Source organism: Giraffa tippelskirchi, chromosome 7, assembly GCF_054371585.1.
Source record: "Giraffa tippelskirchi isolate mGirTip1 chromosome 7, T2T-mGirTip1v1.2.pri, whole genome shotgun sequence".
NCBI lineage: Eukaryota > Metazoa > Chordata > Mammalia > Artiodactyla > Giraffidae > Giraffa > Giraffa tippelskirchi.
In genome coordinates this window covers 149,502,730-149,530,133 of record NC_137281.1, presented here as the reverse complement: position 1 = coordinate 149,530,133, position 27,404 = coordinate 149,502,730, and the positions used below count along the sequence as shown (strand labels likewise).

At 40.6% G+C, this 27,404-nt stretch overlaps 1 protein-coding gene across 1 annotated transcript in view; it reads right to left on the bottom strand.

Moving 5' to 3' along the window:
* The window catches only part of NRXN3 (neurexin 3), a 1,799,700-nt gene that overhangs the window by 1,415,983 nt on the left and 356,313 nt on the right, over positions 1-27,404 (bottom strand). The window lies entirely within an intron of this gene.

Below are 27,404 nucleotides of genomic sequence, written 5' to 3'. Positions count from 1 at the left end.
CAACACAAGATTAGCATTCCACTGAATGGAAGATGTTTTATCACCTCCATTGAGGAAGGTAAGAAAATCAAGCATTCCTTTTGTCTCCAGGCCAGCAGCTAGGCAAACCAAAATAACAGAGAGAGACAAAGTGTGATAAGATGAAAAGGTCTCAGTTCATTTAAATTTGAGCTGTCTTTCTAGTTCTGTGAAAAATACCATTGGTAGCTTGATAGGGATTGCATTGAATCTGTAGATTGCTTTGGGTAGAATACTCATTTTCACTATATTAATTCTTCCAATCCATGAACACGGTATATTTCTCCATCTGTTTGTGTCCTCTTTGATTTCTTTCATCAGTGTTTTATAGTTTTCTATATATAAGTCTTTTGTTTCTTTAGGTAGATATATTCCTAAGTATTTTATTCTTTTTGATGCAATGGTGAATGGTATTGTTTCCTTAATTTCTCTTTCTGTTTTCTCATTATTGGAGTATAGGAATGCAAGGGATTTCTGTGTGTTAATTTTATATCCTGCAACTTTACTATATTCATTGATCAACTCTAGTAATTTTCTAGTAGAGTCTTTAGGGTTTTCTATGTAGAGGATCATGTCATCTGCAAACAGTGAGAGTTTTACTTCTTCTTTTCCTATCTGTATTCCTTTTATTTCTTTTTCAGCTCTGATTGCTGTGGCCAAAACTTCCAAAACTATGTTGAATAGTAGTGGTGAAAGTGGGCATCCTTGCCTTGTTCCTGACTTTAGGGGAAATGCTTTCAATTTTTCACCATTGAGGATAATGTTTGCTGTGGGTTTGTCATATATAGCTTTTATTATGTTGAGATATGTTCCTTCTATTCCTGCTTTCTGGAGGGTTTTAATCATAAATGGATGCTGAATTTTGTCAAAGGCTTTTTCTGCATCTATTGAGATAACCATATGGTTTTTTTCTTTCAATTTGTTAATGTGGTGTATTACATTGATTGATTTGCGGATGTTAAAAAAACCTTGCATTCCTGGGATAAAGCCCACTTGGTCATGATGTATGATCTTTTTAATATGATGTTGGATTCTGTTTGCTAGAATTTTATTAAGGATTTTTGCATCTATGTTCATCAGTGATATTGGCCTGTAGTTTTCCTTTTTTGTGACATCTTTGTCTAGTTTTGGAATTAGGGTGATGGTGGCCTCATAGAATGAGTTTGGAAGTTTACCATCTTCTGCAATTTTCTGGAAGAGTTTGAGCAGGATAGGTGTTAGCTCTTCTCTAAATTTTTGGTAGAATTCCGCTGTGAAGCCGTCTGGTCCTGGGCTTTTGTTTGCTGGAAGATTTCTGATTACACTTTCGATTTCCGTGCTTGTGATGGGTCTGTTAAGATCTTCTATTTCTTCCTGGTTCAGTTTTGGAAAGTTATACTTTTCTAAGAATTTGTCCATTTCTTCCAAGTTGTCCATTTTATTGGCATATAGCTGTTGGTAGTAGTCTCTTATGATCCTTTGTATTTCTGTGGAATCTGTTGTGATCTCTCCATTTTCATTTCTAATTTTGTTGATCTGATTCTTCTCCCTTTGTTTCTTGATGAGTCTGGCTAATGGCTTATCAATTTTGTTTATCTTCTCGAAAAACCAGCTTTTAGTTTTGTTGATTTTTGCTATGGTCTCTTTTGTTTCTTTTGCATTTATTTCTGCCCTAATTTTTAAGATTTCTTTCCTTCTACTGACCCTGGGGTTTTTCATTTCTTCCTTCTCTAGTTGCTTTAGGTGTAGAGTTAGTTGATTTATTTGATTTTTTTCTTGTTTCTTGAGGTACGCCTGTATTGCTATGAACCTTCCCCTTAGTATTGCTTTTACAGTGTCCCATAGGTTTTGGGTTGTTGTGTTTTCATTTTCATTCGTTTCTATGCATAATTTTATTTCTTTTTTGATTTCTTCTGTGATTTGTTGGTTATTCAGAAGCGTGTTGTTTAGCCTCCATATGTTGGAACTTTTAATAGTTTTTTTCCTGTAATTGAGGTCTAATCTTACTGCATTGTGGTCAGAGAAGATGGCTGGGATGATTTCAATTTTTTTGAATTTACCAAGGCTAGATTTATGGCCCAGGATGTGATCTATCCTGGAGAAAGTTCCATGTGCACTTGAGAAAAAGGTAAAATTGATTGTTTTGGGGTGGAAACTCCTGTAAATATCAATTAAATCTAATTTGTCTATTGTATCATTTAAAGTTTGTGTTTCCTTGTTAATTTTCTGTTTAGTTGATCTATCCATATGCGTGAGTGGAGTATTAAAGTCTCCCACTATTATTGTCTTATTGTTAATTTCCCCTTTCATACTTGTTAGTATTTGCCTTATATATTGTGGTGCTCCTATGTTGGGTGCATATATATTTATGATTGTTACGTCTTCTTCTTGAATTGATCCTTTGATCTTTATGTAGTGTCCTTCTTTGTCCCTTTTCACATCCTTTATTTTAAAGTCTATTTTATCTGAAATGAGTATTGCGACTCCTGCTTTCTTTTGGTCTCCGTTTGCATGGAATATGTTTTTCCATCCTTTCACTTTCAGCCTGTGTGTGTCCCTAGTTTTGAGGTGGGTCTCTTGTAGACAGCATATATAGGGGTCTTGTTTTTGTATCCATTCAGCAACCCTTTGCCTTTTGGTTGGGGCATTCAACCCATTTACATTTAAGGTAATTATTGATAAGTATGATCCCGTTGCCATTTACTTTGTTGTTTTGAGTTCGTGTTGAAACATCCTTTCTGTGTTTCCTGTTTAGAGAAGATCCTTTAGCATTTGCTGGAGAGCTGGTTTGGTGGTGCTGAATTCCCTCAGCTCTTGCTTGTCTGTAAAGCTTTTGAATTCTCCTTCATATCTGAATGAGATCCTTGCTGGGTACAGTAATCTGGGTTGTAGATTATTCTCTTTCATTACTTTAAGTATGTCCTGCCATTCCCTTCTAGCCTGAAGGGTTTCTATTGAAAGATCAGCTGTTATCCTTATGGGGATCCCCTTGTGTGTTATTTGTTGTTTTTCCCTTGCTGCTTTTAATATTTGTTCTTTGTGTTTGATCTTTGTTAATTTGATTAATATGTGTCTTGGGGTGTTTCGCCTTGGGTTTGGGTCTCCCTAGTTTGATTCTCCTTTCTCTTCTCCTTCCTCTGCACCTCTTCTTTTTAACACAGAAAAGTAACTAAAAAATATTTAAGTCCAGTGACATAAAAATACAGCCAAGATATGATGTTGCATGAAAAGCAAAAGAAAGTTTTGAAATAGTACATACAGTATGCTGCCCTTTATTTAATAAAGGAGAAAAATAACTCATATTCGAAAAAAAAAAAAAAAAATTTGAGCTGTCTTTCTGCCATTAACTCCCTTAAATTCACAGAAGAATTTTAAAAAGATAATTTGTAACTGGGAATACTTTGAAAAGCAAAGAAGCTATAAAAGAAAGTGAATTGAGTTTAATATTTATACATGGCAGTTCTAATTAAATTAACGCACTCACAGATATGCTAAACAGCAGATAGTTGTCTGATTTTCTTATTATCTTTCTCCTACCAATTAATGCATATTTTTTTTAAAAATTTCAATTCTCCTTGATCTAATTTTATTTCACAGAGAAGGAAGAAAATTAGCAAATGACAATCTTTTTAAAGAAGAGAATAAATATTGGAAAGCGTGTCTTCCAGATAAGAAAGGTGTAGTCCTGTAGTCAGTGACAAATAATAAATCAGCCATCAACACGGTGGCTATTAGGCCTAACAGCTTTATTAGTTCATCACTGACAGAATACTTTCACGCCTGATACCTTATTTAATTCCCCTGTCCCCTCCCCCACTAGCCAATTAAAGTATTATTAATCCCATTTTTCAGATCAGGAAGATTGGAGCTTAGAACATTCAATGAGGCTCAACTCTGGAAGACAATCCAGAAAGGAAGGTATAGGGAGAAGTAGAGGGATGGATTCAGTGTATTGACATTATTCTTGGTGACTTTCGGAAGTCTGCCAATAAAACTGCCACATAAGTAGACTCTGGAATTCACATGTACTCTCAAACAAGCAGTTCCTGTTCAGTCCTAGAAGATCCCTTGGATTCTATTTCTCATGACCACCTCCATGCACAAATAGTCTTCCATTTGGTCCTTACTGAGATGGAATGGCTTCATACAGCCAGGACAAAAAACAGAAAGCCCCCTTGGTGGGTAATTCTAGATTATAACAGTAAAAAGCAGTCACCTGAGTTGGATATTCAGGAAGATCAGGAAACATGAAGCCCTTTCCTTCTACAGATTCCATTCAGTGCTGCCTTATCCCACTTAGTTCAATTCAGTTTGCCCATCTGTAAAAATGAAATAATCATAGCTCCTGTCTACTTCTTAAGATTACTGAAAGGATTAAATAAGAGACTAATGCATAAAAAGTGCTCTCCCCAATGTGGGGCTCTTAGTAAGCATTCAGTAAATGTTAATTACTATTATTGGATAAGGCAGCAACGTTCCATTTTTATTGATAAGAAAATGAAGATCCACAGAAATCAAGAGCCCAAGGTCACAACCTGAATGAGATAAGCTTGTAAAGCAGCTCAGGGCTTAGGATACAGTGAACCTCAAAGTTAATAATAAGGGAGGGGGGAGGGGCAGAACTAGAATCCAGTTCTCGTGACTCCAAACCCTGTATCTGGAGAAACGTTTGTATCGTGTTGACACGAGAAAGCCAAGCCTGCTGGCTATAGTGCTATCTGTGCAGGTTTGAAGTCTGAGGCCCAGGGGTCTCTTCCAAGTGAGGAGAGGATCGCAGTGCGTGTTCAGACAGCCAGGTGATGTCACCCTGCACGGCAGATGTCTACATGTCCTGGCATGCCTTCTGATCAGATCAGCCTATTTTTCTGTTGTTGAGCTGTGACATCCCATAAGATACTCCTCCTCTGCAAATTCATCTCTGGGATGCAGCTGTTCGGAGTTCGCAACTAAGCAATTTTATGGCAATGTAGGCTCCCCTTGGCTTCTGTCTAACCACACTATCTTTTTGTTTCACTTGCTACACAATTGTGTGGCCTGAGTTCTACGAACCAGATGAAGAAAGCCATGAAGAAAGGAAGTTCTTTACTAACCCTCTTTCAGGGCCCATTTCAGGAATGCATCTGGAGAATTTATCACCTAGTCCTACTTAAAACAATGATGAATTAAGGACCTAGAGAAATGTAAAAATCAAGGTCACACTGCTAATAAGTGCCCAAACCTGGAGAACTCACTACACCACTGCTATCCTGATTTCCATTGGTTGCAAGTTAATCTCTCCTAAAGTATTAATTGATAATTACAGAGTAAGCTGATAAAGGGATTAAGGTTAGACCTCCCTCAGGAGTATTTTAATTTAGAGAGATTTGAATTCCCAACCAACTGGATGAAGTAATTATGGTATAATGTAAGCAGAGGGACTGAAGTACTGAGACAAGTGGTCACACCTTTTTAGCCCTGAGGTCATTCTCTATCATTGGCAGAACACAGTCGATCTGAGTCTATAAGAAGAAAAAGCAGCCTTTATCTACAGTAAATGAAGGATGCTTCTCATCATGTTCTCATTTCCTTGATGACACAAACAAAAGCAAAGTCAAGCTTATCAAAGAACTTTTAATAGCTACTAATTAATGTTGTCTGCACCTAGTCATGTAGGCTAATATGTTTTCAAGGGTTCCTTTACCCTCCCTTCCATCCTTTGATTCAGCCCAGAACCCCCCTGACCCATACCAACAGTGTACAAACTAGGAATCAGCTTGCAGACAAGGGAGAAAGACTGTTCAGGTCTCTCCCTACCAAATTTTGAAAGCTGGAAACATTGCTCCCAGACTTTTCACATAACTCCAAACTATACAGAGGGCTCTCATTTTCTAAGCATCCTCTAGAACTCAAATTTGTATAAAAATAGAGGAACAGTGTTGATTTTTCCATGTAATATTGGGAGGTTCTCAGAAATAAGAGGAAGCTAGCAAACCTTAGGAAAGATTGTCAGAAAAGTAGATCAGATAAAATGCTGATAGAACACAGGCAGCTAAGAGGATTATGCCAAGCGGATTAGCTACCAGGAGAATGCAGAAGGGGGAAAAATAAAGACACATATTGGAATTATCATTTCCTCTTCAGACAAACTCACATTCAGGCTCCCAGACCCTCACTCTGTTTCCTTTCATGATTCTTAACCCCTTTCTCTGCTCCTGCAAATCTTGATTCATTTTGATGCCATTTTCAGCCACTTTACCTAGGTCCAGAGGAGGTTCAAGTAATGGATTTTATTGAGAGAAATAGAAGCATCCCAGGCATGGACACCTTAAAATCAGGAGTCAAATAAAACAGAACAAAGAACAAAGAAGAAGCTAAGAAAGCATGTCTGTGACCTAACCTGTTCTCCACCTGGGCATCAGCAGTGAAACAGGAAGGAAGGGGCAAGGGTACACCCTTTAAAAGAATGGCACATGCACTAGTGGTAAAGAACCCACCTGTCAATGCACGAGACATAAGAGATGTGGGTTCGATTCCTGGGTCGGGAAGATCTCCTGGTGGAGGGCATGGCAACCCACTCCAGGACTCTTGCCTGGAGAATCCCATGATCAGAGGAGCCTGGCAGGCTACAGTCCATAGGGTCACAAAGAGTCAGACATGACCGAAGTGACTTAGCACACAGCTGGAGGACACAGCATAAACAGATTAGAACCAAATAGATCCGAGATGGCAGATAGCTGACTTCCACTAGAAATCTACACCCCTTTCCCAAAATAGCTGGAATACTCTTTCCACTCATTAGCCTATGAAATTAACCATCCCTATAAAAACTTGACCACCCGATGCGAAGAACTGACTCATTGGAAAAGACTCTGATGCTGGGAAAGATTGAAGGTGGGAGGAGAAGGGGACGACAGAGGATGAGATGGTAGGATGGCATCACCGACTCAATGGACATGAATCTGAGTAAATTCCAGGAGTTGGTGATGGACAGGGAGGCCTGGCATGCTGCAGTCCATGGGGTTGCAAAGAGTCACACATGACTGAGAGACTGAACTGAATTGAACTGATAAAAACTTCCAGGAGGAGGAGCCTGGCACCCTTCAGTCCATAGTGTCACAAAGAGTCAGACACAACTGAAGCAACTTAGTACATAAAAGCTGACAACCCCGTACCCCGGGGCCACTCTCACTGAGATGGCTCACACTCTATCTGTAGAGTGTGTTTCTCTCTAAATAAATCCACTTCTTATCTATCACTTTGTGTCTCACTGAATTCTTTCTGCAATGAAACATCAAGAACCCGAGCTTCATTAAGTCCTGAAACCAAGTGTGTGATCTCAGTTAAAAGACGATAGGTTAAAAAAAAAAAAAAAAGACAGTAGGTCACGTAATTCCCAATCTGAGTCACACGGTTTCTGTAGCAGCACAGAACAACATCAACAACAATAAGCAGGGGACTGGAAACAGACTTGTTCTTCCAGGCCAGGGTTTTATGTGAGACATGAGATAGAGCGTTTGAAAGTGAGGTTTACTGAACCAAATAATTTATTGTTGAGAGAGGTTGCAGATACATTTTTCTAACATCTTTGAATATAGGTTAGATTCTTGTATGGTTCATGAGGTTTCAGAATGATGTTTTTTATTAAATAACCTGAAGGAAAAAGATAAAGGAATCCCCATGGGCTAGTCTGTGGACTGGCATAAGAATCACCTGAGAAAGTCGTACAAATAGGTATTTATATGTCCTACCCTCCTACCAAAAGAGATTCTGATTCAGTAGGCCTTGGGTGGAGCTCAGTAACTAATGTTTTTTAATAAGCTCTCCAGGCATTCTGTCATGCAGCTAAGCTTGAGAATTACTGGGTTAGAAAGATGATCTCAAATAGTCCCTTGGGACCTTGGCTCTGGTTCAATGATTACATTTATAGACATACACATCCTGCAACATGACTTCCTGAAAACACACGTGTGGTTCTCCTCCTCAGTAGATCACTGTGACACTACATAGAGGTTTTTCCCATGGTGCTATATCCCTGGAGAGCAGAGCCGCATCTAGGTGGGAATATAAACACATTCAGTAAAGACAAAGAAGCAACATGCGTGAAGATAGTGCGGTGACTCACAGAACGCCGACCAGTTCTCAAGCCCTGTGTCAGAAATCACGTAGGAAGTGTACTGCTAGCCATACATGATGATGGTGATGATCATGTTGAGAATAAAGTACCAAAATCTGTGGATGATGTACTTCTTTTTCCCAATCTGATTCCCTGGATTGAAAGGCCATTGATTGGGCCATGCTTTCTAGTGGAAGCGTGCACTGAAATTGAAAGCTCATTCATTTGTGGGTGGCTGTCTTCCTGGCTGTGCAGGAAGCTGACCCACATTTAGAGTCTTGATTAAAGTCTGATCTACTGATCACCCTTTATATTTCTTACGAAGCACTACTGGGCACTGTGGTCTTACCACCAGCTAGAGTTAATATTTGAATTAGAGGGTTGAGGTTTGAACCCCAAACCTATGCGCCAAACAAGTTTCTTAGAAAGCTGTTGGGAGTTTTGAACACACATACAACTGATAATAAATCAGCACCTCATTTCTCACTTGGCATTATTCCCTGAACTTACAGCAGCCTCTGGGACTTCACAGGGAAGAGAGATGTCTCAATCAAGGCCAATCCAGGCATTCCCCCAAGCATTACACAGAGCCTAAAGCACTAAACATATTTGTTGAGCAACCAACTTATCCTTGAGAGCAGTTCAAAGATAATCTGGGAAACAAGGGCAGGTGCCAAAGTTTCAACAAAGTTTCGATCAGATTTATGGAATGTAACCACTGCTATCTCACTGACTGTAGATATATAATTTATCAGCCACTCACACAAAATAAGAATCATTGCCAGATGTTTATGCATTTAAAAATTAGTTTGTTGCAAATAACATAAACCAAGATAAAAGAAACTGCTATAGATTTACATCCTTTTAAAGAATTTAAAAATTGAGGTTCAGGAGTGCCTTGACCCAGGATCTTCAAGAGTATCAATAGGGCTTGACTCTCTTTTTCTTCCTTGTAATTCAGACAAACTCTTTTATTTCAAATTAATGAGAATGAATCCTACTAGTAGTCTCAGCCTTGCAGCCTTCATGCCTAACAACTCCCGTGGAAAGAGAGCATCTTCCCTGATGACTCCAGCAGAAAGGTAAAATCAGCTTGGAAAACATGAAATCTCAATAGCTGTGGACAGAACACGCTACACTGATTGATCAGGTCTAAACTATGTGCCCACCCTTATAACTTGAAGTGAATTGGGATAGAAGGAGTTCCCATCTCCATCAGAAAAATGTAGTCTTCAGCACTCATTGGGAAAACAAATTGTGTTGCCCAAAGAAAGGGCAAGATGCTAGTTAGGTAACACAAAGATGTCTACTGCTACAATAATACTAGGAATTATTCTTATTATAGTCAACTTATTTCTGATAATAGATAAATGGAAAAGTCTAAGAGAAACCAGTGGGTCTACCCTCCTACCTCAAAGAAAGATGAATCTGTCAACAAATATCTATTGAGCTTCATAGTAAAATATGAAGAATCTGGAATTTAGAGTCAGATACACCTGGATTTAAATCCTGACTGATCTATCATGGTTATGTGACATTGGTCAAGTTACTTAGCCTCTTTGCAGTTTTCTTGTTTGCAAAATAAATGCAGAGATAATCTATTTTATAGAATTGGTGGTTACATGAGATACGGTATATAAAAAAATTAGTACTTCATTCACAGCAGATTCCTTATAAATATTAATCCTCTGACTTGAATATACTTTCCCTCTACCATTACAGCCTCTTTCTTTGGTAAAATGATATCTAAATCACACCAACCAGATAAGAAAAACCCTACCTTGAAAAACTTATAAAACAGGAAGTAAACAATAGGGATATCTTATTGAAGTTCTACTTACATCATCCCCCTTCATCTCTTATCTATTCCTCCTTGCTCATGTATCAGTGAGATTAAAAACTAGTGGACCACTATCCTCTTTCACAAGAATCCTTCAAACAATAAAAGCTAACAATTAAGTTTCACCATTCTCTTCTATTGGTCCCCAAGTTTTCTTTTGTATATCCTCAAAAAATGTACATTTCATCCTTTCTATTTCATCAGGATATACATATAAGCTCCACTGAGAGAGACAGCCTCCTATCCAGCTATATCATTATATTGTACACTGTTTACCATGCACTGTAATTAAAACTTTTGTCATATTTTATTAAAGTATATGATCCATTTCTCCAAGAATAATCTGGGAGTGTTTGCCCCACCCCAAAACTTACATCCATCCCCCAAAATAATTAATACAAGAGCCTATAAAGTGTTGCTTAGTTCCTATTACTGATGGCTAAATAGTCATTGGAAAAGTCAACCCTGGGCTATAGGTAGGGTATTTTTCTTCCTGCATAGCATTGGCTAATTAGTTCTCTGTGTATATGACTTTCAAGAAGAGTAAATCTTTCTTCTTTATTTACTTCTGCTGATTAATATCTAAATGGCCCTCATTAAAGTGATAGATGCCTTTTCTTTCTTTTTTTTTTTGTTTTAAGATGTGTCCTTTGGAGAACAACAGCTGCCAAACTGACCTAAACATCAAAAGAAATGTGCTGAAGAGAATGAGAGAGCGCTATTTTCTAATTGACTTCTGTTTTTCAAGTAGACAGGTCTGAATGTCATAAAGGAGCAGAAAGAAAAGATGCTGGAGAGAATAGGAGGGAAGGGGGGTTGGGGGAGGAGAGAGAGAAAGAAAAAAGGTGCACAAGGGAGTATGCAGTGGGTCTCCCATAAATTACTGCATCTGGACCTCAATTACATTGATTGATATGCATTTGCCACTGATAGGAAAATGAGACTCTTGTTCCCTCCAGCCTTGTTTAGCCTCCAAATGACAAAGTAAAACAATGTCATTCAGAAGCTATAAATCTGGCTGGGGAGAGAGCCCCACTGACAACTTCCATGCAGAGCTATTTAGAAAGGGAAGCTGATTAACTTCTCAGCACCATCGCTGAAACATCCGTCTCCTCTACCTGCCATGGTCCTCACAGCCCCAAACCTTCACTGTGGTGACAGGCAGTGTACTGTCTCCTCCCTCCCGAAGGGCACCAGTTGGACAACCATCCGACCTATCCCATAATCATTCCCAGCCTCATCATTTTCAAACTAATTTCAAAAACAAGGGATATCTGAGTCTCAGCATAAATTTGTGAGTAGCCCGGAAGTAATGTATCTCTCTTTTACAAATAAGGATGTTGAGGCTTCAAAATAAGCTAAATGACTTTACCCGGCTTGTAAGTGGTAAAATCCAGATGTGACCTTGTGCCTTGTCTTCTGCATCTACACACGCGCTGCTCCTTTGATACAAAGTCCTCTTCATCTCCTGATTCACTAGGAACCTCCTAGTCAATCTCCTTTTTCAAGGCCCTGAACAAACGTCACCTTCTCTAAATCTTTCCAACCAACCTACACAGTAGCTATCTCCGTAAGCAATTCACATGTGACTTGATATTTCTCATTCTGTATTATAATTGTTTTTAACCTTTACAAATAGAATAAGGTGAATTCAACGAGGAGAATAGTGATTTGTTATTCTGTTTTTCCAGTGTCAGGCACATTATATATGCTCAATTAATGTGTGCCGTGTAAATGAGCTAATGAATAAATGGTCTTAAATCACACATAATGAAAAACCACTTCAACAAAATGCTTCCTACGTAAGCATACAGGGAATGGAGGTAGCCATGAGATGGAACACAATGAACCATTTCTTGCTAAGACACCATGATGATCACAGTAGGCTAGTAGATGTGGGGACTTCAGTCATACAGTCATGGTTATCAGAGCCCTAGTTTTCCTGAGTCTGGGTGGTGGATAGAGGAGACCCCTTGGTTTGCCAAGATGGTTTTTAACAAAGGTATATATTTCATAAATGGCTCCAAAATTATCCTGCTAGGTTCTTTGCTACTATTAATACTCAGTATAATTGAGTTACATTCAATTATATTTAGTTATATTCAAGATTTTCTTTTTTGTCAACTGTTGCATAGACAAGTTGCAAGGAAAAATTGAACTACTCTCTGACATACTTCAGTAAATTATATACCAGAGCCAACCTCTGTGTAGGGTAGAGGGAAGCTAGCCGGCTGATTCTTTGGAGAAAACTCATAGTTATGGATTATGGCTCTTTTTCCCATGACTAGGCTCCTGGTGAAAAATACGTCACAGAGAAAAAATTCACAGTGATCTAAAGGGAACCCATCACAGGCCGGTCTTACCTCCTGTAATGTTCCAGAATGGACTGTTTTCCTTTCTAAGGTGTGCTTTAGTAAATAAAACGAGAATTACTCCCACCAACTTCAGGATGTATCCACCTGTGAACCAATCAGGGCAGGGACTGATACCTGATCACTTTCTAGCAGAGGAAGAGACAACGCCCTTCAAAAAGCCTGGCTTCTGGTTGAAATTTTGCTCAGTTCAAAACAGCCTGACTCCTGGTTGAAATTTTGCTGGTGGTAAAGCTTGCTCCCATATACATCAAGGATAAAAAACCAAATAAGGGCTACCATGCCGATCCCTGGTTACATCCTAAATCAAACCCCCCTATTTCTGCTGGACCTCTTGACAGCTCAGAGTCAGGAGAACCACTTCTCACTGGTTCTCAAGTCACCTTTGCTTTATTGTTGTTGTTGCTCAGTCACTCAGGCATGTCTGACTCTTTGCAACCCCATGGGCTGCACAAGCCAGGCTTCCCTGCCCTTTACTATCTCCCGGAGTTGGCTCAAACTCATGTCCATTGAGTCAATGATGCCATCCAACCATCTCCCTCACTTTTTCTCTTTTACTTCACACATAAAGCAAAAGTCAAATTAAGCACGCTCCCTAACCAACTCTTGTTCCTGGAACTCCAGACTGAGATCTCCATCTGGAGAGGAATTCAGGTAACAAAGAGTGCCCCTGCCATTTTTCCAGGTGGATGAAACTCCACATAAACTACCATTTCCTCAGAAGCTCAGTCTCTTTTCTGTCCTCCTATATGCTTCATCATGGGCATCACATTTGGATACTTAGTGTAAAGGCCTCATGAGTGACACTATGTTTTAGATCTTTTTTCCATACTCCATAGATTAATCTTCTATATGACCTGATTTCCAATAACTTAACAAAAGCATATTTCTCTATTTGTAACTTGAGCTCAGATATTCATCAAAGACATCATCCCAGAGGGTTCATTTGTCTAGCCAGAAAGTTTAAGCATGGAAAGTTGGGTCTCTGGTTTCTTCAGTGAGAACATATGCGGAATGACAACTTTACAGGTTTTGGACAAGTTTTTTTGACAGTCTAAACTGACAGTGAACATCTTGTATTTCCCTCTGCTGACTTAACAGAAAATGAATTGGTAAAGGTGAAAGTTTGATTTTGGATAACTGAATAGCCCATCTGATTGTCCCAGGCATTTTTCTTCATTGTTTGCTTTTTTTAGAGTAATTGAACTGAAGGTCAAAACACCTGCTAGAGCTGTAAGTTTTAACAATGAATTTCTGAACTTGACTAATGCAATGGAGACAAGGAGGTGAACAAAATGTGAATCGAAGATAACATATGAGTTTTTCATTAATAAGCATAGGGAGTCTGTTTCCATGACAAATATGATGACAGGGAAAACAGGTATACTCAAAATTCCATCTTTGTGCCTGTGCTTTAACAACAGTGGGGGTAACTCAGAAGACAGGTCTCTCTTATCAAATGCAAGTCACCCACATGTACTAGGCAAAGGCACAGTTAGGACAGACTCTATTAACGTGATGTTCCAGTAGGAGCCTGGTCACCACCACTCAAAACCAAGCATCACTTAAATCAACATATTAAATAACACAATAACCCTTCTCACTTCTATTCATGAAGCCACTGCCCGCACCTCAGTAAACACACATCAACTTAAACATTTCTACAATGTCTATGATCATTCACCCCAAGAGAAATAAACCTGAAATTGCATTCAAATAAAACAAAGCTGGACATGTCCTGAAAACCTGGGAAAGTGAAATAATTTCTCACTTGCTGGCTTAAGCCTGATACCACTAAAGCCCAGATCATAAGCCTCTCCGTACTCCACAGAATAGAAATGTAAACAAAAAGGTGGATTAGCCACCATCTAATCCAAAGCCCTTATTTTTCAGACTAAAGAAACTGAGGCCTCGATAATTCCAATTTCTTGGGTGCAACACAAGCTAGCACACAGGTCTCCTGATTCCCAATTTACTGTTATTATGTACAAAGCTAGTGATCAGATTTTTGTATTTTCCTTTGCTAATTTCTCTCTTTACAATCCACTGACTATAGTTATTTCTTGAACTTCAACTTAGTGCTTTCCAATATTCTACTTTTACCCACCCAAAGAAACCAACTGCTTATTTGGTTCTCCATGTCACATTACACAAGTTCTTCCCTGACCTTCTACACTAGCTCTGATCAACTTTCTCTCCGGGAACACAGATCCTGAAGTCTACACTGTAACTGCAGCTGCTGGCCTTGTGCTTCCCTTTGACACTGAAGCAACAGGTTGAAAGCCCCCTTGTCACCCATCACTATTTACCGACACTATCACTATCTCTGAAACCATCTCAGATTTTCTAGCCTTCAGGATTGGCCATCTAACTTTTATATCTACTCCCAGATTAGCTCTCCGAGCTTTTCTCAGAGAGCACCGTGCCCAGCATTGGTCATTCATAGACTTTATATCCAGTCTCTCCCCTGCAGCGCTGTCCAATCCCATTCCTTCTCCTCTGTTTCACAGACTTAAACAGGATAAAGGGAAACAAATGATTGGCACATGGTAGACACCAGAAAAATGTCAGATGACTGTGAATTAGTCACATTCTGATTATCTTCGAACACCTGGGCACTATAGTTTGACTTCCTGATATTTTTAACTTAATGGTAAAAACTAAAAGGTAATTTCTTTCTTAAACTTTTATTTAATATTTTACATTATAGTTGATTTATAATGTTGTGTTCATTTTGGATGTACAGAAAAATGATTCACTTATAAATAAACATATATCCATTCTTTCCCAGATTCCTTTCTCATATGGGTTATTATAGACTACTGAGTAGGGTTCCCTGTGCTATACAGCAGATCCTTGTTGATTACCTATTTTATAAATGGTAGTGTGTATTTATTAATCCTAAACTCCTAATCCTAAAGAAGGCTGAGCACTGAAGAACTGATGTTTCTGAACTGTGGTGCTGGAGAAGACTCTTGAGCGTCGCTTGGAGTGCAAGGAGTCAAACCAGTCAGTCCTAGAGGAAATCAACCCTGAATATTCATTGGAAGGACTGATGCTGAAGCTCCAATACTTTGGCTACCTGATGCGAAGAGATGACTCATTATAAAAGACCCTGATGCTGTGAAAGATTGAAGGCAGGAGGAGAAGAGGGAGGCAGAGGATGAGATGGTTAGATAGCATCACCAATTCAATGGATATGAATTTGAGCAAACTCCAGGAGATAGTGAAGGACAGGGAAGCCTGGCGTGCTGTAGTCCATGGGGCTGCAAAGAGTCAGACAGGAACTAGTGACTGAACATCAACAACAAAACTCCTAATTTCCACAATATTTTGGTTTAAAAAAGTGAAAGTGTTAGTTGCTTAGTAGTGTCTGACTCTTGTGACTCCACAGACTGTAGCCTGCCAGGCTCCTCTGTCCATGGGATTTCCTAGGCAAGAATACTGGAGTGCGTTGCCATTTCCTTCTGCAAGGGATCTTTCCAACCCAGGAATTGAACCTGGGTCTCCTTCATTGCAGGCAGATTTTTTACTGTCTGAGCCATCCAGGGAAGACCCAAGAACAAACTAAATGATAATTTTGCCGACAGTGGCAAACACTACAATGAGTGCTACCATAGAGTAAGCCCTTACTAGGTGCCAGGCACTGTGCCAAGCCTTTTAACATGCAATTTCTCATGAATTCTCATGAGCAATTGACAACTCAGGTACTATTATTCCCTATTTTACAAGTGAGAAAATGAAGACTCAAAGAGTTTAAGGAATTCACCCAATTTTGATGTTAGAACCTTTGTTCTTGACTATGATGCCTCACTTGATGTTCTGTTTTAGGACTTTAAAAGAGATAAAATCTGTCTGCATCATGTATCTTTTCCTCTTCTATTCCTTATAATCACACATTATCTTTTTTGTCACCCTCACATTTTCTATAAGCTCAAGAGCCTCCTTTTCTGAACTCTATCTTGTAAGACTTTCATCCTCTCTCAGCCTTGGTGGCAGCTCTCCACCCAACTCTCGCCCCATCTGTGCCTGAAGCCAGTCTTTTTTCTCTGTAGGATCTGTATTCTTCTATTACTGAAATCCTCTACTTTTTTATACAGAACATATAAGGTAACATCTATTTTTTAAAGAAAAAAATTGGGCATGTAGAACTAAGGTTAGAATGTAATTATTTAAACTGCTTTCCACCAGTCCCCTCCTCAGGCAGAAAGGGGTTCCTGGGGAGTCTTTTCAGCTCAGGATCAGCTGCCTTGTTCCGTGGCTTTGAGAGCTGGATCTCTGTGATCTGCAGAAAATGAATAAACCAAACCTTAACTTGTTGGCTCCTGCCATAGTTGGCGCAAGCAACTTCCACAAACTAGCAAGGGAGACTCGCTAAAGATCGCAGGGACCTCACTCTCGGAACAGTATCCCCTGGGCTCCGTCGGCCACCACATCAAGGATAATCATCCCTCCAGCCCCAGCACGCTCCTGCAGGATCACTCCCTTCACATCGCTCCTTCTCCATCACATCTTGCAGGGTGATCTGCCTGCTTATTAAACAAAAGTCCACCTTTTGGCTACCCATTAGGATCACTTGAAGAGGTGCTAATAAGGACTGTGGCCTGGACCTCACCTCAGAGATTCTGATTCAGCTGGTCAGTAGTAGGACCAGACCTGGGCATATCATCCGAACAGCCTACAGAGTTATCCAACCTCCCATCCCATTTCTATGTGCTTTTCCCTGACCTGACCAAGCTCATTCCCACCTTAGAACCTTCATGCTAGCTGTTCCTTTTGCCAGGAGTATTCATCTCCTAAATCTTTCACATGAGTGCTCCCTCCCCTCATTCAACTCTCAATTTAAACGTTGCCTACTCCAAGTGACCATCTCTGACCTCTCTTTCTAAAATGGTATTTAATCCTTCCAATCAGGCTCTATCACATTCCCTTGCTTTAGTTCTCCCTAGCACTGTGACTATGTGACGTTACCATATGCACTATCTTGTTGTTGTTTGCTCCACACTTAGGATAAAATCAGCATGAAGGGAAGAACCTTTCCTGTCCTGTTCATTGCTGAATTTGAGGAGCTGAACCATTGCCTAGAATTTACTGAGCATATAGTCAACAAGTATCTGTTGGATGAGTAGGCATGCACAGCCAACAAATACACATCCAGTAACTGGCATGCAAAAACCATTCCAGGCAAAATTATTTCCAGTGTCTGTCCTCCCAAAATTATTTCTTAGAGCAAAGGGGCTACTTTCTTGCACTATCTGTTGTTGTTCACTCACTGTGTCCTCTCAAAATTATTTCTTAGAGCAAAGGGGCTACTTTCTTGCACTAGCTGTTGTTGTTCACTCACTGTGTCCTCTCAAAATTATTTCTTAGAGCAAAGGGGCTACTTTCTTGCACTATCTGTTGTTGTTCACTCACTAAGTCATGGCCGACTCTTTGCGACCCCATGAACTGCAGCATACCAGACTTCCCTGTCCTTCACTATCTCCTAGAGTTTGCTCAAATTCATGTCCATAGAACTGGTGATGTCATCCAACCATCCCATTCCCTGTCTGTCTGTAGATAATATCTGTGGGAAATGATTATCCCACCAAAACCTCTTTGAGCATTTACACCACTACTCTTTTGGTTATGGCATCTTTCACTTCTTTGTTACCAACATAACCCAGCTCAAATATCATACTTTCTATGAAGTCTTCCCTGATCCCCCAACCCAAAGTGACTTGTCTTTTCTCTAGTCTCCTTTAGCAATAATAACTTAAATGTTAGTTAATGATATGCTACTGTATGACATCTCTTTCACTGATGCCTTGGAACTGTTTGCTAAAGAGAGCTTAAACTCTAGAGACCCTGGACACTTGTTTACTAAAGACACCCTCTGGTTTTTCCTAGCCCTGCAAATCATAAACAAATACCAAGGCGAGCAGAGGAAACACAGGTTATCAATCGCACTGAAAAATAAGGCTTGGTTTAGAGCAGAGAGGCATGTGGGTGGCACATTCCCAGATTTGAGCAAGAACTTACCCACAGATGGAAGGAAAACTGACCCAGGACAACACATGCCTTAAGGAAGAGTAGTAAGTAACACTACGAAAGCCAGGCTTGTGGAAACAGACTAGATATGGAGAGACAAGGGTTAAGTTGATTAGTAGCTAACTCAGTAGCAGTAGGGTTAGAGACATTAATGTCAGGGAATGTGAGTAAATGGCCTATAAGGGTCTTTTTTAAAAAAATTTTAATCAGAGGATAATGATCTTAGACCAACATTTATATCGATAATCTTGAACACAAGTCATTGGGAGAGTTTGGTCTATCAGCCCATTAGCTGATGGTAGATTCCATCACATTTGATTCCAAAATACTTGAAAAAAATTTTTATACATAAGTAGTTAAGTTTTAAAAGTTACTGCAGTCTCAGTAAGTCAGTTGTTACTTAATTCTCCATGTGTTTACCGTTTCTCTCTCAAGTAGACGGCATATTCCGTGGATCCCATAGAACTATCCCACTAAATGAGGCTGTCTAGGTAAATCCTTTCAAAACGATTTTACCATACAAATATGGGCTAGGATTTGGATGGGGGAATAAGTCCAGTTTTTCACTATCTCCTTATCCACCCTTCCTTTCTAGGCCTTCTACCCCCATTTGTGATCTTTTCTCTGTTACACTAATGGGCACGATGAAAAGGAAGAAGAAAAGGAAAATCAGATAATAACAATAATGGCAAGCACTTGGTAAGTACCGACTGTGCGCCACCCACCTTATAAATATCATTTTGATTCTCATAATGAAGGCTTCCAGAAGTTGTATAACATCACACAGAGCTAATGAGTGTGGTGGAGGCAGCATGGGAACCTGGAGAGTCTGACTCCGAAGCAGGGTGCTCTGTGTACTGCCAGGCTGCCTGCCTTGTCAGATTCACAGTCTCTGACATTCCTGTGCCCAGACCCAGAGATCCACATAGGGGAGGGAGATGAAAAGAAAGATGGTCTGTCTGGGTCTTCCCTGGTGATCCCGTGGGGAAGAATCCTTTGATCACTGGTGTGGGAAGATCCCACATGCCACAGGGGAACTAAGCCCGTGTGCCGCAACTACTGAGCCCAGGCTCTAGGGCCCACAAGCTACAACTCCCGAGCCCGTGTGCTGCAACTACTGAAGCCCATACACCTAGAGCTTGTGCCCCACAACAAGAGGAGCCACCGCCTTGAGAAGCCTCTGCACCACAACCAGAGATGAGCCCCCGCTTGCCACAACGAGAGAAAGCCTATGCACCTCATCAGAGACCCAGTGCAGCCAAAAATAAACAAATAAATGATTTTTTTTTTAAGAGGGTCTTACTGACAAATTCTCTGGGATGAGGCACACTGGAACAAAGAGAATTGGGGTAGCCTGTCCTACTTTTCATTCCTTTTCTTTTCTGGCTTCCCTGGTTTTACAGTCTCCCTTAAAGTTAGATGGGACCAAGTGACAAACCCTATAGGACAGAAGGTGAAAATGTATCAATAACACTCTCAAAGACAGATGCCCTGACTTCCTTCTCAGTAAGAAGAAAGAAAAATCTCTTATTCTCAGAGATCATGGCTTAAAACCCTTTCTACCTTGTGGTACTTGTCTGTGGGTTCCTAATTTCATTTCTCAGAGTTGCAGAGGAACTTAGGCAGGAATCGATTTATCAGACTACCTCCCAGGAGGAGAGCACAGCTGTTCTGTTTGCTTTTCCCTCTCTCCCTATGGCAAACAGATAAACTAAAAGGACCTGTCTAGTCACCTGGCCCAAGGAACTTGCCTGAGAAGTTGTTACACACTGATTACTACCTCAGGGTTCTTTGTACAAAGCAATGGTAAATCAGTGTGGCAGACACTGACGAGCTGTTTTTGAGCTTCATTCCTTTTTTTTCTGGCTGCCCTGGTTTTACAGTCTCCCTTGAAGTTAGATGGGACCAGGTGGCAGTGAAACAAGGAGTACCAGCTCTAGATCTGGCGCATATGAACCTCTCAAGTGTGATTCCTTTCAGTTCAGTTCAGTCCCTCAGTCGTGTCCAATTCTTTGCAACCCCATGGACTGCAGCACGCCAGGCCTCCCTGTCCATCACCAACTCCCGGAGTTTACGCAAACTCATGTCCATTGAGTCAGTGATGCCATCCAACCATCTCATCCTCTGTCATCCCCTTCTCCTCCTGCCTTCAATCTATTGCAGCATCAGGGTCTTTTTCAATGAGTCAGTACTTCACATCAGGTGGCCAAAGTATTGGAGCTTCAGCTTCAGCATCAGTCCTTCCAATGAATATTCAGGACTGATTTCCTTTAGGATTGACTGGTTTGATCTCCTTGCAGTCCAAGGGACTCTCAAGAGTCTTCTCCAACACCACTCTGTGCTTCGCTCTAATTTCAAGGAATGTGAGAATGCAGAGAAGTGCTCACTACTAAATTTGGTACTGGTGCTTCCAAAGAATCTTTTGAAGGAGTCCCTCTTGGGATATTGAACATATTCACATATCTCAGAGAAATGCTTTAAGTTTATCATTTTATGAAATTCTGATATTTTTGCTATCAGAATTCTATCTGGACCACAGAAAGCAAATTACTTCTGTGCAAAATAATCAAGTCATTTTGAAACTGAGATATGACTTATAGTTTGAACCAAGCCCTGTTCCTTATTACACCTGGGTAATTTATTATTTATTTTTGTTTAATACTTGGTCTTTAAGTGTTTGTCTCACTTATTTCCAAGGTTGCTGTAAGTCTTGCTAAGTTTCAGGTATAATTCCTGGAGATTCTCAGCTAGGAGAGGCTGCAAAGGGCCAGCTTCTCTAAGTAACAGTGTCCCATTGTTTGCATTGACTTTTTTCCACCTCGATAATAACTTCCAATCTGATGTGACAGCTGGTAAGCACCACTTTTTTGCCTTTCCCTATGGTTATGTGTGATTGGTTGCTTTAGAAAAAAATTGTATTTCTTGCAGTCTTAGGATCTCATAAATTACAGAAGTGCTTTCTTTCTGGCTAGAAAAGAGCAATAAAGCATGTCCCTGAATTGTAGCTCCCTCCACACCCCAGTATCTTCTCATCCCCAATGTCTCCTACTCTGATGTCACTGAGAGTTTTATTGCCTCATGTGTCAGAGAGCTAAGAAAAACATCTAACTACAGGGCCAACACTTACTCATGCTATTCCCAGAATTCAATGTATGAACAGACTGGGCATGCTTTAAGCCACTGGCTCATAACCTTTGTGCCATGATTCAGTGGTATGTCTTGATTGGTTTCCTCATCTGTCATCTCTTAGAAAGCATGTAAAAAATTATTCAAAGATATCTGCTTATATTAGCTAGATTAGTGCTAGTTGATTAGCAGATGAAGTTTAAAATCTCAGTGGCTTAACAAAATAGATGTTAATTTTCCACTTATTAATGCACATAAAGCCCAGCTGTAGGTAGGCAGTGGGAGAACCAGACCAAGGAGGCTTGACCATCTTCAACCAGTGGCTTCAAAGGAAGCCCTCAGTGTAGACATCTATCCACAGATGAAGAAATAAGGAACTTTTTGTAGTTTCCTTTGTTTGCTTGTTTTTGGTTTGCAAAAAAGTTACAGTAAGCAGGTGAGATGGAGCTTCAGTGAGATTAAGGTTAACTATGGTGGAAAAAAGAGCTTAAAAAGCTGGAAGCTTTCCTTTTAGCTATTTATCCTTCAACACTTAGAACCACAGAGTATCAGACTTGAAAAGTGTCTATAAATCAACTCGCTTGCTTTCCTACTCCTAGGAGATCTATTTCTAGAACTCAGGACTTTCAGCTCCAAGGTGAGCTAATGTGCTTCCTTCCCATAGAACACACATCGGTAAGAGCGCCCTGGGACCTGTCACTTGTGCGTGCTCAGTCATGTCCAGGTCTTTGCAACCCCATGGACTGTAGACCGCCAGGCTCCTCTGTCCATGGGATTTCCCAGGTAAGGATACTGGAGTGGGTGGCCGTTTTCTACTCCAGGGGATCCTCCCAGCCTCTGCCGGGTTTAAATCCTGGCTGCACCACCTGGGAGCTGAGCCAGTCACACTCTCTGCAGAGGGACAATTTTAACAACCTCTTCACTGGGTGGCTGTGAGAATTAAATGCACAATGTCTGATACAAGATGAGAAAGACTGGCGGCAAGAGGAGAAGGTGATAACAGAGGACGAGGTGATTGCATGGCATCACAGACTCAACGGACATGAGTTTGAGCAAGCTCTGGGAGACAGTGAAAGACAGGGAAGCCTGATGTGCTGCAGTCCATGGGGTCGCAAAGAGTCAGATACAACTGAGGGACTGAACAACAACAAAGTTCCAGAGGATTAAAACTGAGTGACCAGTCTTGGTGATGTTATGTAATAATGAAAATAAAAACAACAATTTTATCATCATGGCTTCCACATATTGAGCACTTTCTACCTGCCAGGGTCATGTTTTAAGGGACTTCACACATATTAATGTACTTGTTTCTTACAATAAGTTCATTATAAAAATACTATCATTATTTCCATTTTATAGATGAGGAAGTTGAGGTATGGGGAACTAAATAACTCACCTAAAGTCACATAGCCAGTGGGTGGGCAGAGCCAAGATTCAAACCCAAGCTCTCTGTCTGTAAGGCCACCCTTACAACTATTATGTTACTAATGCTAATGGTTGCAAAGCAAAAAAACAAAAATATTATAATAACTGTTGGAATAATCATCTCGTGTTCTAGCTGCCTTGGACGTTTAGAAAATGGAGAAGCACTTTTACCACCCCCCTCCCCCATACCAAGAAGATACTAGATCATCCTGTTCTGAGCCTCAGATCCTTTACTTTTCAGGTCACAAACAACTTCTGTGACTTAGGGCACAGAGTCAAAATTAGCAGGAACCCAGAAGCCAACTTCCCTCATACAAAAAATGTACCTGTGAGTCTGGGCTGAAGGAGTGCTGGGGTTTAAGGAAGCAGAGATCCCAACCAGAAGGGGTGAGCTTTTCTGAGTTAGAAAAGGGATAAGGGATTACTGAGTTTCTATGAATGAGAGTCCCAGGTCCCCTTTGAAGTAGTGCCCAAGATGGAAGGGATTCCCGCTGGTTCCTATACAATCAACACTGCAGCCTGGAAAAGGGTAGAAAGTGTTTCTCTGGCAAAGTTGGTGGTCATTAGAGGGCCATTATGAGGAGGCTCTCTGTGACCAGCAAGCCTATGACCTGGACCAAGCTGGAGAGCTGCAGCATGTGGCAGATAGAGAAATAATTACAGCAGGGCCTTGGGAAGGATGCAACCCTCCACTCCTATCTTCCTGACCTCATGAAAGTGTCACCCAAATTTTTGAAGAACCCTAGGAAATGTGTTCCCTCAAACATAATGCAATAGATTTTTTTATACACCTTCCCGCTAGATGAGAGCTCAGAACTAAATTTAATTTGATTTAGAGGAACTAAAATAATATGGCCTGCACTTGAGTGTTATACAGTAATATTATCTACCTACAACACTTACAGTACTACATACAAATATTGCCCATGATATATGGATCAATGTGACAATCTCAATGTTTGATTAGATCCTTAAAACAAACTTTTCTTGATTGTGATAAAATATACAAAACATAGAATTTAACATTTTACGTGTACATTTCACTGCCAGTAGGTATATTCACATTGACCTGCAAGCTCAAAATCAATTTGCTTAAAGAATTCACCCTGGTGGTGAAGAAGAAAACTTCTAAGGCCTTTTGATACATTTAGGGCAGTCAGTTAGAATTGGCCACATTTTTTTAAACATTTTAAATAAAAAGGAAATACAATGTGGCCTTTAGAAAGTTCAACAAAAGACTTAATATTTACTTTAGCACACACGGTAGTATAAATAGCTCATATCTTGAATCTCCTTTACTTATTTCCTAGCATACAAAACAGATATAAGAAAAGGAAACTGTAAAACAGCCCTGACATAGACAATCTGAAAACACTTCAGAAAGTTAGATGGGAAGAACTTGTAAAGCCCATCTGACCACGAAAGCCAGAGTTCAAGTAATAATGCAAATATAAAGAAAGCCATTAACCTCTGCCGTCACCCCTCTTGGGCCCTGGTGTGCCTGTGATTACACATAATAATGGCAGTGACTGCGAGTAAATCTTGCTGTGATCTGTCAAGCAATCTGAGGCCTAGGAGATGCATCACCGATTCCAAACGGAGTCTGGTGTTAGTGTCAATCAATGGAATTTCTGTCTTAGTCACACCCTTCTGACTTTCCCTTCCTGTGTTCCAAGCCAGGCGAGCCCACGGTTTCTGGAGTGAGATCCACATTCCTATGAGCGTCCACATCTAGCCCCTCTTCCCCTAAAGAGGCAAGCAATCCAGGCAGACTCTGCATCTCAAGAGCTTTACTTCCATACCTCACCCAAAGGCCTTTATTAAACACCCATTTATAGGCGATGCAGTAAAAGCCTTCATCTCTGTCTAAAGACAACTATGTAGACACAAGCCTACTCCTCTGCGTGAACTCATCAGTCACTCAACTTCTCTAAACCTCACTTTTATCGCTAATACAGGCATGATGATTTCTAAACCCAGAGTTCTTTTGAGAACTTTATGAGGCATTATAAATTGCCTAAACTAGTGCACACACCCCAGAAACCTGTCCCTTTATTTGAGTGACAGCTTCTCCCTTCTGTAGTAGTAAAACAGAGGTCACTGACTGGGAACCTATAATGTCTTATCTGGCCAATACAATGCTTTAAACATTTAAATTAAAGGCAACATCAAAAAAAAAAAAACGGAAAAACTAAAATAAAAATATAGATTTTCAACTTTTCTTTAAAAATTGAAACTTCTGGCAAAATGACCTTGTCTCCCTGAGGCAGTTCACCCACCGACTCTAAAAGGGGCAGTCCCCTGTAGAAAGGGCATGTCTTCCTGAGGTCATCACTGCAAACCCCATGCTGCAGATAGTCCTCCTTCTCTGCCTCTTCCAATATTCCACAGGCTTCTAATAAAATCCTTGCCACAGTCACAAAGGGCCTGGGTCTTTCAAAGACATCAAATGGAAAGGCGTTCTTTGGCCCAGCTAAAGACAAAAAGCTGCTCGTGCTATCTATCTGGATTGTGATTTTATCACAGAAACCCAGCAAACCTTTCTCTCCTTTTCTTGCCCTACCTTATTTTAAGAAAACTTTTCTGAGTCAGTTGACTTCAGCCTGCCCACCTGATATGGAGAAGGAAATGGCAACCCACTCCAGTACTCTTGCCTGGAAAATCCCATGGACGGAGGAGCCTGGTAGGCTGCAGTCCATGGGGTCGCAAAGAGTCAGACATGACTGAGCAACTTCACTTTTACTTTTCCCTTTCATGCACTAGAGAAGGAAATGGCAACCCACTCCAGTGTTCTTGCCTGGAGAATCCCAGGGACGGCGGAGCCTGGTGGGCTGCCGTCTATGGGGTCGCACAGAGTCAGACACAACTGAAGCGACTTAGCAGCAGCAGCAGCAGCCCACCTGATAAGACCTAGGAGATCAATGCTTCATTATTCTTCTTGGATTAGCTTGTGTGATATTGACCCATTCTACCAAGCAGACAGATAAAATGTGTCAGCATATGATCCTGTGTGTAATGGAATAGTCTCATGCTTGTTAAGGCTCCAAATGAGTTCTCTGTAACAGCCTCAGGGCCAAGACTCATACTGGTATCTTGGCTCATGTATTCATATCCTGGGGAGTTGTTGAGGGGTAGGTACAAGAGCCAAGACCCTCTCTTTGGGTCTGATAGGGACAGCATTATATGAGGAAATCAGGCTCACCTAAAGGTCCGTCTTTAAATATTATCTGTATCCCCACCCATCTAAGGACTTCCCTGATAGCTCAGCTGGTAAAGAATCTACCTTCAATGCAGGAGACCCTGGCCTGGAGAAGTCCACGGACTGTATAGTCCATGGGGTCACAAAGAGCCGGACACGACTGAGCGACGTTCACTCATTCACTCATTCATCTAAGGCTAATAATGATGGATTTCAGGGTGATTATGAATGATTATTTAGCATACAGCATTAGGCATGTGCATGTAGACAGCACACAGCAGTAGGAGCTCAGCCTATCCAAGGACTCAGATCACTGAAGAATCATTTGATGTTTTATCATCAAATGAGTCCCCCCATGAAATGTTTCTCAGCAAATGGTTTCAAGGCTACCCTTATGAGAATGATCTGAAATGCTGGTGAAAAATACTATTTCCTGAGGTCACTTCCCCACAAACAAAGTTACACACACACACACACACACACACACACACACACACCTGCTGACCCATGATCTCCTTAATAATCTTTCCTTTAAGGACATCATGCAGTGAAGCAATAAACACAGAATATTCTCTCCCTTCCCATGTCCTAACTAGCAGGCGGGTTTGCCGAGGGCTTGAGAATGAATCATTCTTCAGATTGTTACTCTAGTTAGCCACATATATAACGCTATTCCTACCAGTCAGTAATCAGCAAACGAGAAGACTCTGGCACAGTCTACCCTTGTTCTCTCAAGCAATTATTTTTTTAACTGATGGCTGCTGACTTCACTGAGCACCCCAACATATGAAGAGTGACGCTCACTTCCTTCTATGACCCCATATTCAATTAACCAAAGTTCCCCAGAATGTGCTCCATAGAATAGCAGTCTCAGAGGCACCAAAGTGTGCCTACATATGAACTTAGCATGGGACACTAAGAACCCTCTCCCTCTCTTGGAGAGTCACATTCTACATCAGCACATTAAAGGCAGTGAGAAGTCTGCAGTGAAGAATTCTATGTCACTTCAGTTAATGCTGGTTTTCCCACACTTATATGACCAGAGAATTCCGCTTTGGCAGCTTCTGTGTAACAGTCTACAAAACAGATTTTCTAGGGAACACGTTTTGGGAAATGATTGGCATAACTGTGTAACTTCTCATTTATCATTAAAAGAGCCCAAATCAGCCTCTTTTAGGTGAAATGGGAGCATGATCAATTACTAGAGTGGAGCAAGTATAAAGTGGGCCCATCTGGGAGAAACTGGAACATGTGATGGCTCTAGAATAACGCACCTCCTTCCATTTGACATCATATAAAACCCACCTTCAAGCAAGTGTCCCA